The 19,971-nt window shown below is 38.3% G+C and overlaps 1 protein-coding gene across 18 annotated transcripts in view; it reads left to right on the top strand.

Moving 5' to 3' along the window:
• The window catches only part of CSGALNACT2 (chondroitin sulfate N-acetylgalactosaminyltransferase 2), a 66,640-nt gene that overhangs the window by 9,669 nt on the left and 37,000 nt on the right, over window positions 1-19,971 (top strand). For 16 of the 18 annotated variants that reach the window (XR_004810293.2, XR_007406777.1, XR_007406775.1 and 13 more), the window contains exon 1: window positions 132-291. The exons of 1 other annotated variant lie outside the window; for it this stretch is intronic. The gene's annotated coding sequence lies outside the window, so the exon portion shown is untranslated. Of the gene's footprint in view, window positions 1-130; window positions 292-19,971 lie in introns of those variants that run through there. One more of the 18 variants, XM_025466448.3, reaches the window with a different exon arrangement.

Genomic DNA, 19,971 nt, shown 5'->3' with positions numbered 1-19,971 from the left:
TCGGGGTCGGCTGTGGGCGGGGCCCGGGCGTGGGCGGGGCCGTCGGGGTCGACTGTGGGCGGGGCCTGGCGGGGCGGGCCCGGGCGGGGCGGGGCGGGGCTGAGCGGGCGCGCGCCGCGGCGGCAGCCTCATTTCCTCACGCGCGCCGGAAGTGGCGGTTGTCGGCGCGGCGGAGCGCGGAGGGCTGGGAGGCGGCGGTGTCCCCTGCGCGCCGGGCGCCGCGGGTGTCTGCCTGGAGCCGGGGAGGAGGCGTAGCCGGGCGGTGGTGGCCTTGCATCCACGGTGAGCGCGGTGAGTACGCGGCCCCACCCAGCGTCGCCTGTCCGCGGCTCTCGCGGCTCGGGCCCGGGCAGTGCGAGCGCCCGGGCGCGGGCGGAGGGCTGCGGGTCCCGGTCCGGGTCGGGTCGCGTCGCGTCACGGCCGAGCCCCGGGGTTGGGACGGGGGCGGGAGGCCCCTATCGGATGGGGTCCCCTCCTGGACAAGCCCTCGGAGGACCGCTGCGGTGTCAGGAAGAGTCACAGCTTTTCGGAGCAGTTTGAGTTCTCTTTGGAGGACGATGCTGTCAGAGGACCGTTGCTGTGGGTGTGTTTTATTTTTACCACTTTCTTTTTCCATCTAACTCCCATCCTCTCCGCTTCTCTCCGTGCACAAACTCTCTAGTCAGCTGTTGCCTCCTTCTGGCGTTAACGGAGTATTCTCTTGACAGCAGCCCCTCGCCGTATCTGTCTGTATCTGCCCGACCGCAGGCGCCTTTCAGAGATGCACATTTGTGTAGGAATCAGTGCGGCCGAGGAGCCTACAGGACAGGGAGCCTCTTGCGTTTTCAGTCTTCATCTGGAAAATTGCGCTATTCCTGAACAACTTCCGGAGGAATCATTTCTAAACGCGATGGTGATGCTTTAAGTGTGTGCGTGTGTGAGGACATTATTGGCAGGATGAAAATTCAATTATAAATCTTAAGCTTTTATCTTCCAGCCTGTCCTTGAGATTTATATGCAGTGTCTGGACATTTAATCTCATTGAAGATTCTCAGGAGCTGAGTCTTCATTTCTGGTGGAATCAATGTTGTCTTTCAATGTTGTATTAAGGGACACCTTAGTGGCCCAGTGTTTGAGCATCTGCCTTAGGCCCAGGCGTCATCCGGAGCCTTGGGATTGAGTCCCGTGTCAGGCTCCCCGCAGGGAGCCTGCTTCTCCCTCTGCTTGTGTCTCTGCCTCTCTCTGTGTGTCTCTCATGAGTAAGTAAGTAAATCTAAAAAATAAACAAATAAAAATGTTGTATTAAAACAGTACGTCCATACTTGGAGGTGGGAAACCAAGTGTTTTATGACTAACAATGTTAATCTTCATTTTGTATTATTATCCTGATGTGTCTAAAGCTGTCTTATGACTAAATGTAAAAAGGGTGTTGGGTTTCCAGTATCTATGGCTAAATATGGTTAACTGATCCAATATTTATTGAATATCGACATAAATATGCATAGTTTTCATTCCAGACAGTTTGGAAATTACATTTTTTTTCTTAACTTTTTTATTTAAGTATGAAATACAGATGAAGTCATCAGGTACATAAATCTTAATTGCACAACTGAGTGGGTTTTTATATATTTAATAACTTGTGTAACCATAAGCTACACCAAATTACACTTATAGAACATTTCCCAGGAGTTTCCCTCTGCTTCTTCCGAGTTTTACTCTTGCCCACCCCCATCAGTGTTCTGATTTCTGTCATTATCTGTTAGTTTTCTTTATGCTCAGCACATTGCTTGTGAGATTCACCCATGATGTTTCAAGTTCATTTTTAAAGTTGCTGTTCAATATTCCATTGATATGACTATATGACTATTCTTTTGTTGATGGATATTTGTGTTTTCAATTTCTATTTTTACATATTTTGAAGAATGCTAGGAACATTCTTATAAATGTTATTGGTGAACACCTATGTGCATTTCTTCAGCTGTGGAATAACTCTCATAAGGTAGGCAGAAAATTGTTTGAGCCAAGATAGAGTCTTTCTTTTTCAGTATAATTTCTTTTAACTTCTGTAAAAAGGATAACTATTTTGAGTTCAAGACTTAAGTGATTCATTACTATATTATTATTTATTTATTTGGTTGCACACCTGTAACAATCTTCTGCCAGACTGTCATTATTTGTTTAACTCTTAGATAAGTCTGTTAGACAGAGTTGGTGACGATCTATCCCTGAAGCTTATTGCATAACACTTAGGTAAGAACTGTGTTACTCAAGTTGGTGGTTGTTAGGGGAAACGAAACACCACAAGGATAGGACTAAAAATGGATTGAAGAATCATGGGACTGCAAGTCAAAGAACTTACCTTGTTGCTAAAGTACTATATAAGTACTGTGTGTAAATATAAAATTGTTACAAATGTGAATTTACGCAGGAGTACAGCGATTTCCAACAGATGCTGAGTTGCTGATACATTTATAATGGGGACAAACAACAGAAATCAGTAGCATATGAGAGATGCCCCAGGCTGAACAAATGCATAGAAATAGACCTGAATCAATAGAGTTGATGTAAGAAACAGAGGAAAACTTTAAAATTACTATTAGTATGTTCAGATTTGGGAGGGCATCATGCCTATTGAACATATTCAGGCTGCCCTGAAAACAAACAGTTCTTGAATATTAAAACATAGAAAGTAGGGGAAAAAATAGCTATGACATGAAAAATAGATCCAGAAGAGTCAGTGAAAATCTCATAGCAGTTCTATGGAATAGAAATTAGAAATAGAAATTAGGAATAGAAATTAGGAATAGAAATTAGAAAAGGAGAAATAACCACAAAAATCATGAGGGTAGGCGTATCCAGGCAGAATCTTGGGCCTCTAGAAAGATGTATCAGAAGATAAAGTACTGGAAAATCTAATAAATCAGCCCTTCCCTCTTTGGTCTCCATTTCATCTGTGTAGTGGGAATGATCAGTAAGTATACATTTTCAGCAGGCTTGTAGAAAGATGTGGCATAGGTTAAGGGTTTCTGGTTGTGCTAACAGCCCCTGTTTCCCATTCTCCTCCCTTCTTCTCCCCTCTCACAAATCAAAAGAGATAACAGATTTTCCATTCTTACCTTATGGTAGAATGGAAACAAAATACTATGTCAAAAGAAGAAAGGAAGGAAAGGAGGAAATTTCTGAGTCAAAGTATCTGAGTTTATGAATGGACTAGACAGTAGACTAGACTGAGAGTCTTAAGAGTATCGATAGACACACAAAGATACATTCCAATGAAAGTTATGAACTTCATGGACAAATTAATATACAGTCTCATAAGCTTCCAAAGAGAAACATGGTTACCTATAAGTGCAAACAAGATTTGCACTTAGACTTCTAATCTGGAGCATGGAATGTTAGATAACAGTGGAGCAGTGTTTAAAAAGTACTTATGAGACATATTTTGAACTAAGAAATTATACCTATCATTCAAAGTGGGGGCAAAATAGGGGCCTCTGGGCAGCACAGTCAACTAAGCTTCTGACTCTTAGTTTTAGTTCAGGTCATGATCTTGGGGTTCTGAGATCACGCCCCATGTCGGGCTCCGAGCTCAGCGAGGAATCTGCTAGAGTTTCTCTCTCCCTCTGCCTCAACCCATGCTCACTCACTCTCTTATTCTTAACAAAAAAAAAAAAAATCTTAAAAAAAAAAAGTAGGGACAAAACAAAGTTATTTTCACCCACACCCACTAGGAATACCCTAGGATGTATTGTATCAAGTGAAAAAAAAATTTTTTTTCAAAGATTTTACTTATTCATGAGAGACACAGAGGGAGAAGCAGGCTCCCTGCTGGAGCCGAATGTGGGACTTGATCCCAGGACCCTAGGATCATGCCCTGAGCCAAAGGCAGACACTCAATCGCTGAGACACCCAGGTGTCCCTCAAGTAAAAAATTAATCCAAGAAAAATAGATGTGGAAATCAAGAAATAGTGACCAAAGAAAATAGTATAATTTATTTCTTGGCTACAAGGCATTAATAATGATAACTAAGACATGCTCAGGAAGGATTCATAGAACTTAGTAGTTAAAGTCTATAATCTGGAACAAATACTTAACATGATTTTAAAAGTTGTTTGGGAAGGTGGGAAATAGGTAAAGCCATCTTGGAAGGCTTAACCTGAGCAAGGGAAAAGCTATAGATTAGATACTGACCAATTTACATGCTGGAATAAAAACTTTAAGGAACTTTGACTTAGCAGTTCCATTTTAAGAAATTATTCTATTCTATAGGTGAAATAACATGGTTCCACATGTTATGCTGGGATGTTTAATATAGTGGCAGTAGATTTGGAAGGATACACGAAAACTGGTGAAGAGACCTGGGCCTCTGGGCTAGAAGGAAGAAGTTTCCCTTTATACCCTTATATTTAACTTTTTCCCCATGTGTATTTATTTTGTGGAATTTTAGAAATGTAAAAAAATTTAAGTATACAAAAATGTAAAGATTCAGACCATGAATTGCCAAATATGACTGGCCACCTATATTTAGTATGACCTGTGACCTAAGAGTGGAGTGGCTTTTATATTTTTAAGTGCTTGAAAACAAACAAAAAATGAAAACAAAACAAAAGAAGAATAATACTTTGTGAGATTAATTATAGGTAGTTCAACTTTCAGTATCCATTGGAATACAACTATGCTCACTCATTTACACATTTCCTTTTTTTTTTTTTTCATTTATTTATTCATGAGAGACAGAGAAGCAGAGACGTAGGCAGAGGGAGAAGCAGGCTCCACGCAGGGAGCCTGATGTGGTACTCGATCCAGACCCGGGATCATGCCCTGAACCAAAGGCAGAAGCTCAACTGCTGAGCCACCCAGATGACACCCTATTTACACATTTTCTGTGGCTGCTTTTGTGCTCCAGGGCAGAGTTGAATGGTTGTGATAATTCACTACATGGCCCTTTACCTGAAATGTTTGTTAATCCCTGGTTTAGAGCCAGAAATAGACCTCCATATGCATAGAAATTTTGCTTATGACAAAAACGGTATTTCAAATTAGTGACAAGAGAATGGTAAGAATTGGCTATTTAATACATGGTAAGAATTGGCTATTTAGGATTATTTCTAGTAGGAAAGCTAAAATGGAGAAGTCCTGCAGGAAGAGACCATTTGACTCCGTTAACAACAAAACAAAACTTTGCATAAGGGGAATAACACCTAACACTGAGCACTTAATGATTGTCATGTTTTAATTGACTAATTGTTAAAATAATACTGCAATACTGTAGTTATTCCTACTTAACAGATGAGAAAAGCTTACAGAGATTAAAGAATAATGAAGAATTAGAAAGTTGTAGAGCAGATGTATGAATTTAGCCCATCTGTCTCCCAAGCCTATTATATGGACAAGATAAACTAAGAGAAAAGTTTATAATCTGTTAATACCATTTTATAGGTATTATCTGTGTAAAACATCTGAGTCAAACTCATTCCTTTTGAATACCCTATTGTGTAAATATCTACAGTTTACTTAATCTTTCTCCTTTTGATAGACTTTAAGTTGCTTTTATTTTGCTGTTACATATAGCAGTAGTAAACATAGATGTGATTACACACTAGTATGAGTATGTAGTATGGAGTCCTTTTTTTTTTTTTTTTAAAGATTTTTTATTTATTCATGAGAGACCCAGAGAGAGAGAGAGAGAGAGAGAGAGAGAGAGAGAGAGGCAGAGACACAGGCAGAGAGAGCAGCAGGCTCCATGCAGGGAGCCTGACATGGGACTCGACCCTGGGTTCCCAGGATCACACCCTGGGCTGAAGGCAGCGCTAAACCGCTGAGCCACTCGGGCTGCCCCAGTATGTAGTCTTAAAAATCTTAAAAGTGGAATTGTGAATTGCTGGATTAAAAAGCATGTACATTAAATCAAATTTGCCCTCCAAAAAATAAGGGGTGTGTGTGTGTGTGCGTGTCTGTTTATAGTTTATCTTTAATGAAAGGAATTGAAACATCTTGGAAGGTTGGACCTTGGTCATTTTAGACAAATACTTCATTTTATAGATGAAAGCCAGATAGGTAAGTATTATGCCCAAGATTATACAATTATTAAGTAGCTGTTATATCTACTTGATTTTTGTAGTTGTTTTTCCTGTGCCACAGGCTACTTTTGACACATATTTCTGTTTTACCTATAGCGTTAGCATGAATATTACTATTACTTGTTTTGCTGAAATCTGGGTACCTTGAATATAATTTTCCCCAGAAACACTTCTCAAAATGATCTGGTATTACTTGTTCTTAGCTCCCAACACAGTGTGACTGTCTTAATCAATTAAGACAGCTATAACAAAGTACTGTAGGGATCCCTGGGTGGCGCAGCGGTTTGGCGCCTGCCTTTGGCCCAGGGCGCGATCCTGGAGACCCGGGATCGAATCCCACATCGGGCTCCCGGTGCATGGAGCCTGCTTCTCCCTCTGCCTGTGTCTCTGCCTCTCTCTCTCTCTCTGTGTGTGTGACTATCGTAAATTAAAAAAAATAAAATAAAAAAAAAAAAACAAAAAAAAAAACAAAGTACCGTAGACTGGCTTATGAATAATAGAAACTTATTTCTCTTAGTCTGAAATCAGAGTGCCAGCATAGTCGAGCTCTGGTGAAGGCCCTTTTCTGGGTTATTACAGACTGCCAACCTGTATCTTCACATGGCTGAGAGAGGGCTATGATGCTCTCTGGGATCTCTTTCATAAAAGCACTAATCCCATTAAGGAGGGGTGCACCCTCATGACCTACTTAACCTCCCAAAAGCCTTATCCCTAATATTATCCCATTGGAGGTTAGGACTTCAACATATGAATGGGGGCTGGGGAGAGAAGCATTCAGTCCATAGCAGTGCGTAACGCATAGTAGGTACTTAAACATTTGTTATGAATGAGTACTACTTTCTGGTGATCAGTACTTTTATTTCTAAAGACTTACAAACCATTTATTCAATAACATGTTAAAAAAAAATCCATGTATCATTGTAACTCATCAATTGATGAAGAAATAAAAGGTTCTAATTCCTTCCCTTATAAATATTTGTTTATACTTCGTAATGTCTTAATTTGTTTTTCTAACAGTGCTTATGTTTTCCAAATAATTTTGTAACTTTGTTTTTGTTATGTAAAAAATGAGCTAAAAATTATATAAATTTATATAATTTATATAAATTATATAAATTTATAATTTTTTGAAAACTTTAGTAAGAAATTGTACAAAAATTTAGGAAGACTATATAGAATAGAACTTTTAAAATAAATAGATTCAAATGGATTGTATTTTGCAAAACGTAGTAGGTTACTCTTACTGCAGAAGTTATTTTGACACACTGCAGTGTATCATGGAAATGATGTATGAAATATGTGTAATTAGTACTATAAAATTATAGAATCAAAAGATTGAGTAGAAACTGCTTAAAAGTCATATTATTATGTGTAGGATCAGTGTCATAGAATGAACTGTGCTTAGCGCTTTTCTGTTGTCTCAAAATCGCAATGCAAATAGAACAGATGTAATGAGACCTTCAGAGTAATATAAGTTCTACTTTTTTTAGAGAGCAGTTGTTTAATTTTGTTTTTGTTGTTTTAAAGATTTTTTATTTTTTATTTTATTTTATTTATTTATTTATAAGATTTTATTTATTCATAGAGACGCAGGCAGAGACACAGGCAGAGGGAGAAGCAGGCAGAGAGAGAAGCAGGCTCCATGCAGGAGCCCGACGTGGGACTCGATCCCGGGTCTCCAGGATCACACCCCGGGCTGCAGGCAGCGCTAAACCGCTGCGCCACCGGGGCTGCCCAAGATTTTTTATTTTTAAGTAATCTCTACACCCAATGTAGGACTCAAACTCACGACCCCAAAACCAAGAGTTCTATGCTCTACTCACTTAGCCAGCTAGGTACCCCTCTTATTTTTGTGTTTTTAAATTCAAACTTGGAGTCAACAAATCTTCATGCTTGTCTTAATGAACACAATGGAGTTTTCCTAAAATGTTTCTTTGGTGCTACTACTAAAACTAAATCTGATTTTGTTTTATTTTTTAAATAGCTTCATTGAAGTATCATTGACATACAGTAAACTATATATATTTAAAGTATATAATTTGATAATTTGAACATATGTATACACCTTTGAAATCATCACCACAGTCAAAATGATAGATCATATCTATCATTCCTAAAAGTTTCCTGTGCTCTTTTATAATTGCTTCCTGTTACCACTTCCCTGACCCACTATTCCACCACCACCTCCCCCCCCCTCCCGGGCAGGCAACCACTGACTCATAGTGTTTTCTATCGCTACAAATTGCTTACATTTTCTGGAATTTTATATAAATGGAATCATACAGTATATAATCTGTTGTTGAGCGTTTGTCAATAAGAATAATTACTGAGATTCACCCATTATGATGCATGTATCAGAATGGCTATACCAGTTTATTTATCCATTCACTTGTAAACACTTGAGTTGTTTCTAGTTTTTGGCTATTACCTATAAAACTATGAGTATTTGTTTACAAATCTTTGTACAGACATATGCTTTCATTTCTCTCAGACCAATATCTAGGAATGAAATGACTGAATCAAGATAGGCTTACGTTTAACTTGTTAGGAAACTGTAAAGTCATTTTACATTCCCACCAGCAGGATATGAAAGTTGTAGTTCTTCCACATTGTCACCAACACATCACTTTTTAATTTTAACTTTTCTAAAATTAGCCAATCTATGTAATGGTATCTCCTTGTGGTTTGACAGTGTTGAACATTTTTTTCATGGGCTTATTTGAAGTGTTTGTGCTTTTTGCCAAGTTTTAACTGAGTTGTGTTTTTTTCTGTTATCACAATTTGATAGTTTTTAAGCATACATGCTGAATATAAGTCCTTTATCAGATATATGCTTTGCACCTATTTTCTCCAGGTCTGTAATTTGTCTATTCATTCTCTTAACAATGTATTTCAAAGAGCACAAGTTAATAAATTTTGATGAAGTCCAGTTTATCAGTTATGCTGTTACTGTTGGATCAAAGAAGCCTTTGCCTAACTTAAGGTCACAAAGATTTTCTTCTGTGCTTGCTTCTAATTGTATAGTTTTAGGTTTTTCATTTAGATTTGTGAATTCATTCCTAGTGGATAGAATTTTGAATTCTATCCTAGTGGATATGAAGTAGTATCTTGGTATAATTTTGATTTTCATTTCCATACTGGCTAATGATGTTGAGCCATCTTCACGTGCTTATAGGCCATTCTTTTTTTATAAATTTATTTTTATTGGTTTTCAGTTTGCCAACATATAGAATAACACCCAGTGCTCATCCCATCAAGTGCCCCCCTCAGTGCCCGTATCCCAGTCACCCCCGCCCCTGCCCCTTCCACCACCCCTAGTTCGTTTCCCGGAGTTAGGAGTCTCCCATGTTCTGTCTCCCTTTCTGGTATTTCCCACTCATTTTTTCTCCTTTCCCCTTTATTCCCTTTCACTATTTTTTATATTCCCCAAATGAATGAGACCATATAATGTCTGTCCTTCTCCGATCGACTTATTTCACTCAGCATAATACCCTCCAGGTCCATCCACGTCGAAGCAAATGGTGGGTATTTGTCATTTCTAATGGCTGAGTAATATTCCATTGTATACATAGAACACATCTTCTTTATCCATTCATCTTTCAGTGGACACCAGGGCTCCTTCCACAGTTTGACTATTGCGGACATTGCTGCCATAAACATCCAGGTGCAAGTGTCCCGGTGTTTCATTGTATCTGTATCTTTGGGGTAAATCCCCAGCAGTGCAATTGCTGGGTCGTAGGGCAGATCTTTTTTTAACTCTTTGAGGACCCTCCACACAGTTTTCCAGAGTGGCTGCAGCAGTTCACATTCCCACCAACAGTGCAGGAGGGTTCCCCTTACTCCACATCCTCTCCAACATTTGTTGTTTCCTACTTTGTTAATTTTCCCCATTCTCACTGGTGTGAGGTGGTATCTCATTGTGGTTTTGATTTGTATTTCCCTGATGGCAAGTGATGCAGAGCATTTTCTCATGTGCTTGTTGGCCATGTCCATGTCTTCCTCTGTGAGATTTCTGTTCATGTCTTTTGCCCATTTCATGATTGGATTGTTTGTTTCTTTGCTGTTGAGTTTAATAAGTTCTTTATAGATCTTGGAAACTAGCCCTTTATCGGATACATCATTTGCAAATATCTTCTCCCATTCTGTAGGTTGTCTTTGAGTTTTGTTGACTGTATCTTTTGCTGTGCAAAAGCTTCTTATCTTGATGAAGTCCCAATAGTTCATTTTTGCTTTCGTTTCTCTTGCCTTCATGGATGTATCTTGCAAGAAGTTGCTGTAGCCAAGTTCAAAAAGGGTGTTGCCTGTGTTCTCCTCTAGGATTTTTTTTTTAATTTTTATTTATTTATGATAGTCACACAGGGAGAGAGAGAGAGAGAGAGGCAGAGACACAGGCAGAGGGAGAAGCAGGCTCCATGCAGGGAGCCCGATGTGGGATTCGATCCCGGGTCTCCAGGATCGCGCCCTGGGCCAAAGGCAGGTGCCAAACTGCTGCGCCACCCAGGGATCCCTCCTCTAGGATTTTGATGGATTCTTGTCTCACATTAAGATCTTTCATTCATTTTGAGTTTATCTTTGTGTATGGTGAAAGAGAGTGGTCTAGTTTCATTCTTCTGCATGTGGATGTCCCATTTTCCCAGCACCATTTATTGAAGAGACTGTCTTTTTTCCAGTGGATAGTCTTTCCTGCTTTGTCGAATATTAGTTGACCATAAAGTTGAGGGTCCACTTCTGGATTCTCTATTCTGTTCCATTGATCTATGTGTCTGTTTTTGTGCCAGTACCACACTGTCTTGATGACCACAGACAGCTTTGTAGTACAACCTGAAATCTGGCATTGTGATGCCCCCGGCTCTGGTTTTCTTTTTTAATATTCCCCTGGCTATTTGGGATCTTTTCTGATTCCACACAAATCTTAAAGTAATTTGTTCCAACTCTCTGAAGAAAGTCCATGGTATTTTGATAGGGATTGCATTAAACGTGTAAATTGCCCTGGGTAACATTGACATTTTCACAATATTAATTCTTCCAATCCATGAGCATGGAATATTTTTCCATCTCTTTGTGTCTTCCTTAATTTCTTTCAGAAGTGTTCTGTAGTTTTTAGGGTATAGATCCTTTACCTCTTTGGTTAGGTTGATTCCTAGGTATCTTATGCTTTTGGGTGCAATCGTAAATGGGATTGACTCCTTAATTTCTCTTTCTTCAGTCTCATTGTTAGTGTATAGAAATGCCACTGACTTCTGAGCATTGATTTTGTATCCTGCCACACTGCCGAATTGCTGTATGAGTTCTAGCAATCTTGGGGTGGAGGCTTTTGGGTTTTCTATGTACAGTATCATGTCATCTGCGAAGAAGGAGAGTTTGACTTCTTTGCCAATTTGAATGCCTTTTATTTCTTTTTGTTGTCTGATTGCTGAGGCTAAGACTTCTAGTACTATGTTGAATAGCAGTGGTGAGAGTGGACATCCCTGATCTTGTTCCTGAGGGGAAAGGCTCCCAGTGTTTCCCCATTGAGAATGATATTTGCTGTGGGCTTTTTGTAGATGGCTTTTAAGATGTTGAGGAATGTTCCCTTTATCCCTACACTCTGAAGAGTTTTGATCAGAAATGGATGCTGTATTTTGTCAAATGCTTTCTCTGCATCTAATGAGAGGATCATATGGTTCTTGTTTTTTCTTTTGTTGATATGATGAATCACATTGATTGTTTTACGAGTGTTGAACCAGCCTTGCATTCCGGGGATAAATCCTACTTGGTCATGGTGAATAATCTTCTTAATGTATTGTTGTATCCTATTGGCTAGTATCTTGTTGAGAATTTTTGCATCCATGTTCATCAGGGATATTGGTCTATAATTCTCCTTTTTGGTGGGGTCTTTGGTTTTGGAATTAAAGTGATGCTGGCCTCATAGAATGAGTTTGGAAGTATTCCATCTCTTTCTATCTTTCCAAACAGCTTTAGTAGAATAGGTATGGTTTCTTCTTTAAACATTTGATAGAATTCCCCAGGGAAGCCATCTGGCCCTGGACTTTTGTGTCTTGGGAGGTTATTGATGACTGCTTCAATTTCCTCCCTGGTTATCGGCCTGTTCAGGTTTTCTATTTCTTCCAGTTCCAGATTTGGGAGTTTGTGGCTTTCCAGAAATGTGTCCATTTCTTCTAGATTGCCTAATTTATTGGTGTATAGCTGCTCATAATATGTTTTTAAAATCGTTTGTATTTCCTTGGTGTTGGTCATGATCTCTCCTTTCTCTTATAGGCCGTTTTTAAGAGAAATGACTAATCAGATCTTTTGCCCATTGGGTTATTTATACTTTCAATGTAAGTTGTTAAGAGTTCTTTATGTATTTTTGATACAGATCCCTATCAATAGATACATGATTTACAAATATTTCCCCCATACCCTAGTTGTCTTTTACTTTATTGAGGATATCCTTTGCAGGACAAAAGTTTTTAATTTTAATGAAGTTCAATTTATTTATTTTGTCTTTGGTCTTTTTGTGTCATATCTAACCAATCACTGCCTAATTGAAAAGCACAGATATTTATACTTATGTTTCCTAAGAGCTTTATATTTTTAACTCTTACATTTAGATCTTTGAACCACTTGGAGTTAAATTTTTATTATAGGGTGAGGTGGGAGTCCAGTTTCATTCTTTTGCATGTGAATATCTGGTTGTCCTAGCACCATTTATTGAAAAGACTATTTGTTCTCCATTGAATTATCTTTCCACCTTGTGGAAATCAGTTGACTTAATGTGAAGGCTTATTTCTGGACCCTAAATTCTATTGATCTATATGTCTATTCCTATGCTAGTACCACACTATCTTTTAAAAAAAAATTATTTGAGGCAGAGCACAAGTGGGGGAAGGAGCAGAGGAAGAGGGACAGGGACAAGCAGACTCCCCACTGAGTGGGGAGCCCAACACAGAGCTCGATCCAGGGCCCTTAGATTTCAATCTGAGCCAAAATCAGATGCTTAATCAACTGGGCCATCCAGGTCCCCTCCACACTATCTTGATTACTGTAGCTTTGAAGTAAGTTTTGAAATGGGAAAGAGTGAGTCCTTCAATTTTGTTCTCCATTCTCTGGACTATGTTGACTATACTGGGTTCCATGAATTTTAGGATTGTCAATTTCCAAAAAGAAGTCATCTGGGATTCTGTAGAGAATTGTGTTGAATCTGTAAATCAATTTGGAGAATATCAGTGTTTTAATAACATTAAGTCTTCCAATCCATGAGCATAGGTGTCTTTCCATTTATTTAAATCTTCTTTAATTTCTTTCAGTAATATTTTATAATTTTCAGAGTATGAATCTCACACTTCTTTTGTTAAAATTATTTCTAAGCATTTTATTCTTTTTGGTGTATATCAAATTGTTTTCTTAATTTCATTTTTAGATTTTCATTGCTGGCATGTAGAAATACACTTGATTTTTATATTCAATATATAAACAACCTGACTAAACTCATTTATTAGCTATAATAGATTTTTAGTGAATTCCTTAGGATTTTCTATATACAAGATCACATTATCTGCAAACATTTGACTTCTTCCTTTCCAACCTAGGTTTCATTCTAGTTCATTTTCTCGCCTAATTGCCCTGACTAGAACCTCCTTCAGTACAGTGTTAATAAGAAGTGATGAGAACAGACATCTTTGTCTTATTCCTGATCTTAAGAGAAAGGCATGCAGTCTGTCACCATTAAATGTGAAGTTAGCTATGGGTTTTTTTTAGTATATGCTCTTTATAAGGTTGAGGTAGCGTCCTTATATTATTAGTTTGTTTTGTGGTTTTATTAAGAAAAGGTGCCAAATTTTGTCAAATGCTTTGTCGATTGATATGATCATATGAGTTTTGTCCTTTATTGATATGGCATAATAAATTAATTGATTTTAATTTTTTAAAAGATTTTATTTATTTACCTGAGAGAGAGAGAAACAGCACATGCACACATGAGCAGGGCAGGGTTGAGAGTGGGTGGAGGGACAGGGAGAAGCTGACTCCCAATGGAGCAGGAACCTTAGAACATGACCTGACCCAAAGGCAGATGCTTAACCAACTGAACCACTCAGACACCCCAAATTCATTGATTTTTAGATGATAAACCAACCTTGCATTTCTGGGATAAATCTCACTTGGTTGTGTTATATAATACTTTTTATGTGTTGATGGATTCAGTGTACTAATTTTTTAAATTTTTATTTAAATTCAGTTAATTAACATAATGTTGTACTGGTTTCAGAGGTAGAGGTTAGTGATTTGTCAGTCTTATATAATACCCAGTGCTCATTATATCACATGCCCTTCTTAATGTCCATCACGCAGTTACCCCATCCCCTTGCCCCCCTCCCCTCCAGCAACCCTCAGTTTATTTCCTATGATTAAGAGTCTCTTACGGTTTACCTTTCTGATTTCATATTGTTTTATTTTTTTCCTCTCTTCCCCTATGATCTCCTGTTTTGTTTCTTAAATTCCACATGTGAGTGAGATCATATGATAAATATCTCTGATTGAGTTATTTCATTTAGCAATGATATCCTATGGTTCTATACACATCATTGCAAATGGCAAGATTTCAATTTTTTTCATGGCTGAGTAGTATTCTGTTGTGTGTGTGTGTGTGTATATATACACACACACACACATACACACACACACATCACATCTTTATCCATTTATCTGCTAATGGACATCTGGGGTCTTGCCATAGTTTGGCTATTTTGAACATTGCTGCTATTTGAACAATGGGGTGCAGGTGCCCCTTCGGATCACTACAATTGTGTCTTTGAGGTAAATAACCAGTAGTGCAATTGCTGGGTCATAGGGCAGGGTAGCTCTATTTTCATCTTTCTGAGAAACCTCCATACTGTTTTCCAGAGTTGCTGTACCAGCTTGCATTCCCATCAACAATGTACAGGGTTCCCCTTTCTCCCATCCTCACCAACCTCTGTCATTTCCTGACTTGTTAATTTTAGCCATTCTGACTGGTGTGAAGTGGTATCTCATTGTAGTTTTGATTTGTATTTCCCTGATGCCAAGTGAGAGCATTTTTTCATGTGTTTCTTGACCATTTATATGTCTTTGGAGAAATGTCTGTTCATGTCTTCTGCCCATTTCTTAATTGGATTATTTGTTCTTTGGGTGTTGAGTTTGGTAAGTTCTTTATAGATTTTGGATACTAGCTCTTTATCTGATATGTCATTTGTAAATATCTTTTCTCATTCTTTTGGTTTCTTTTGGTTTTGTTGACTGTTTACTTTGCTGTGCAAAAGCTTTTTTTCTTGATGTCAAGTCCCAATAGTCCATTTTTGCCTTTGTTTCCCTTGCCTGTGGAGACATGTATAGGAAGAAGTTGCTGCAGCCAAGGTCACAAAGGTTGCTGCCTATATTCTCCTGTAGGATTTTGATGGATTCCGGTCTCACGTTCAGGTCTTTCATCCATTTTAAGTCTGTTTTTGTGTATGGTGTGAGGAAATGGCCCGGTTTCATTCTTCCTCAAGTGGCTGTCCAATTTTCCCAACACCATTTGTTGAAGAGACCGTCTTTTTTTCCATTGGATATTCTTTGCTTCTTTGTTGAAGATTAGTTGACCGTAGAGTTGAGGGTACATTTCTAGATTCTCTCTTCTGTCCTGTTGATCTAAGGGTCTGTTTTTGTGCCAGTACCATACTGTCTTGATGATTACAGTTTTGTAATAGAACTTAAAGTCTGAAATTGTGATGCCACCAGTTTCGGTTTTCTTTTTCAACATTCCTTTGATTATTCAGGGTCTTTTCTGATTCCATACAAATTTTAGGATTATTTTTTCCAGTTGTGTGAAATAAGTTGATGGTATTTTGATTACATTGAATGTATAGATCCCTCTACATAGCATAGACATTTTACCAATATTTGTTCTTCCAATCCATGTGCATGCAGTGTTTCTCCATTTCTTTGTGTCTTCCTCAATTTCTTTCATAAATGTTCTATAGTTTTCTGAGTACAGGTCCTCTGCCTCTTTGGATAGGTTTATTCCTAGGTATCTTGTGGTTTTGGGTGCAATTGTAAATGGGATCGACTCCTTAATTTCTCTTTATTCTGTCTCATTGTTAGTGTATAGAAATGCAGCTGATTTCTGTGCATTGATCTTATATCCTGCCACTTTGCTGAATTCCTCTATGAGTTCTGGCAATTTTGGAGTGGAGTCTTTTGAGTTTTCCATATAGAATGTCATGTCATCTGCAAAGAGTGAGAGTTTGACTACTTCCTTGCTGATTTGGATGCCTTTCATTTTGTTGTCTGATTGCTGAGGCTAGGACTTCTAGTCCTATGTTGAATAGCAGTGGTGATAGTGGACATCCCAACCATGTTCCTGACCTTAGGGGAAAGCTTTCAATTTTTCCCCACTGAGAATGATATTCACTGTGGGCTTTTCATATGCAACTTTTATGATATTGAGGTATGTTCTCTTTATCCCTACACTGTGAAGAGTTTAAATCAAGAAAAGGGGCTGTACTTTGTCAAATGCTTTTTCTGCATCTATTGAGAGGATCGTATGGTTTTTGTCTTTTTATTAATATAGTGTATCACACTGATTCATTTGTGGATGTTGAACCACCCTTACAGCCTAGGAATAAATCCCACTTGGTTGTGGTGAATAATCCTTTTAGTGTACTGTTGGATCCTATTGGTTAGTATTTTGGTGAGAATTTTTGCATCCATGTTCATCAAGGAAATTGGTCTGTAATTCTTTTTGGTGGGGTCTTTGGTTTTGAGATCAAGATAATGCTGGCCTCATAGAACGAGTTTGGAAGTTCCCTTCCATTTCTATTTTTTCGAACAGCTTCAGAAGAATAAGTATTAATTCTTCCTGAAATGTTTGGTAGAATTCACCTGGGAAGCCATCCAGCCCTGGACTCTTGTTTGTTGGGAGATTTCTGATTACTGCTTCAATTTCTTTGTTGGTTATGGGCCTGTTCAGGTTTTCTGTTAATTCCTGTTTCAGTTTTGGTAGTTTATATGTCCCTAGAATGCATCCATTTCTTCCAAATTGCCTAATTTGTTGGCATATGGTTGCTCATAATATGTTCTTAATAACTGGTTTGTATTTCTTTGGTGTTGGTTGTGATCTCTTTCATTCATGATTTTATTTATCTGGGTCCTTTCTCTAAAGAGAAAAGTCTTGCCAGGAGTTTAATCAATCTTATTAATTCTTTCAAAGAACCAGCTCTTAGTTTCATTGATCTGTTCTACTGTTCTTTTGGTTTCTATTTCATTGATTTCTGCTCTAATCTTTATTATGTCTCTTCTCCTGCTAGGTTTAGGCTTTATTTGCTGTTCTTTCTCTAACTGCTTTAGGTATAAGGTTTGGTTGTGTACTTGAGACCTTTCTTGTTTCTTGAGAAAGACTTATATTGCTATATACTTCCCTCTTAGGACTGGCTTTGCTGCATCCCAAAGGTTTTGAACAGTTGTGGTTTTATTTTGTTTCCATGAATTTTTAAAAATTCTTCTTAATTTCCTGGTTAACCCACTCATTCTTTAGTAGGATGCTCTTTAGCCTCCATGTATTTGAGCTCTTTCCAAATTTCCTCTGTGATTGAGTTTCAGTTTCTAAGCATTGTGGTCCAAAAATAGGCAGGGAATGATCTCAGTCTTTTGGTACCAATTGATACCTGATTTGATCCAGTATGTGATCTGTCCTGGAGAATGTTCCATGTGGACTCGAGAAGGATGTGTATTCTGTTACTTTAGGATGGAATGTTGTAAATATATCTGTGAAGTCCATCTTTCTTTCTTTGTTGGTCTTCTGCTTAGATGATCTGTTCATTGTAGTGAGTGGAGTGTTAAAGTCCCTTACTATTATTATATTATTATTATTATTTTTATTATTAATTATCATTGTGTTTCTTTATTTTTGTTATTAACTGGCTTATATAATTGGCTACTTCCATGTTTGGGGCATAAATATTTGCAATTGTTAGATCTTATTGTTGGATAGACCCTTTAATTATGATATAGTGTCTTTCTTCATCTCTTATTACAGTCTGGTTTAAAATCTAATTTGGGGATCCCCGGGTGGTTCAGTGGTTTAGCATCTGCCTTCGGCCCAGGGCATGATTCTGGAGACCCAGGATCCAGTCCCACGTCAGGCTCCCTGCATGGAGCCTGCTTCTCCCTCTGCCTGTGTCTTTGCCTCTTTCTCTGTGTCTCTCATGAATAAATAAAATCTTAAAAAATAAAATAAAATCTGATTTGTCTGATAAAAAAGATTGCCTTATCAGCTTTCTTTTGATGTCCATTAGCATGATAAATGGTTTTCCACCTCCTCACTTTAAATCTGGAGGTGGGGGATCCCTGGGTGGCGCAGCGGTTTAGCGCCTGCCTTTGGCCCAGGGCGTGATCCTGGAGACCTGGGATCGAATCCCACGTCGGGCTCCTGGTGCATGGAGCCTGCTTCTCCCTCTGCCTGTGTCTCTGCCTCTCTCTCTCTCTCTGTGACTATCATAAATGAATAAAAATTTTAAAAAAAATTTAAAAAAATAAAAAATAAAAATAAATAAATCTGGAGGTGTCTTTGGGTCTAAATGAGTGTTTTGCAGACAGCATATTGATTGGTCTTGCTTTTTATCCAATCTGATACACTGTGTCTTTTGATTGAGGCATTTAGCCCATTTGCATTCAGAGTAATTATTGAAAGATATGAATTTAGTGCCATTGTATTACTTGCCATTAAAGTCACTGTTTCTGTATTCTGTGACTTTCTGTGTTCCTTTCTGTTCTATGTTTCTTTTGGGCTCTCTCTTTGCTTAAAGGATCCCTTTGATATTTCTTGTGGGATAGTTTGGTGATCACAGAATCTCTTAGTTTCTGTTTGTCCTGGAAGCTTTTTCTCTCTCCTTTTGTTTTTTTGTTTTGTTTTGTTTTTAAATTTTATATATTTATTCATGACAGACACAGAGGGAGAGGCAGAGAGAGAGAGGCTCCCTGCGGGAAGCCTGACAGGACTCTGAACCAGGAATCCAGATCATGACCAGAGCCAAAGGCAGAGACTCAACCACTGAGCCACCCAAGTGTCCCTCTCTCCCTCTATTCTGAATGATATCTTAGCTGGATAAAGTATTCTTGACTGCATGTTTTTCTCATGTAGCCCCCTGAATATATCATTCCAGTCCTTTCTGGCCTGCCAGGTCTCTGTTGGTAGGTCGGCTGCCAGTCTAATGTTTCTACCCTTGTAGGTTATGGACCTCTTGTCCTGAGCTGCTTTCGGGATTTTCTCTTTGTCTCTGAAATTTGCAAGTTTCACCATTATATGTCAGGTTGTTGACCTATTTTTATTAATTTTGAGGAGAGTTCTCTGTGCCTCCTAGACTTGGATGCCTGTTTCCTTCCCCAGATTAAGGAAGTTCTCCCCCTATAATTTTCTCCAATATATCTTCTGTCCCTCTCTCTCTTTCCTTTTCTAGGATCCCAATTATTCTAATATTGTTTCACTTTATGGTAGCAGTTATCTCTCGAATTCTCCCCTTGTGATCCAATAGTTTTTTACTTCTCTTTTTCTCAGCTTCTTTGTCCTCCATCATTCTGTCTTTTATATCACTAATTTTTTCTTCTTTCTCATTTATCCTAGTAGTTAGAGCCTCCATTTTTTATTGCATCTCATTAATAGCCTTTTTATTTCAACTTGATTAGATTTTAGTTCTTTTATTTCTCTAGAAAGGGATTCTCTAGTGTCTTCTTTGCTTTTTTTCAAGCCCAGCTAGTATCTTTATAATTCTTACTCTGAACTCTAGTTCCAACATCTTATTTATATCCATACCGATTAGGCCTCTAGCAGTCAGTACTGCCTCTTGTTCTCTTTTTTGAGGTTTTTCTGTCTTGTCATTCTTTCCAGAGACTAGATGAACAAAAGATAAAAATACGAAA

This window comes from Canis lupus, chromosome 28 (genome assembly GCF_003254725.2).
Source record: "Canis lupus dingo isolate Sandy chromosome 28, ASM325472v2, whole genome shotgun sequence".
Lineage (NCBI taxonomy): Eukaryota > Metazoa > Chordata > Mammalia > Carnivora > Canidae > Canis > Canis lupus.
The sequence above is the reverse complement of the archived record's forward strand: the minus strand, read 5'-3'. Positions and strand labels throughout refer to the sequence as shown.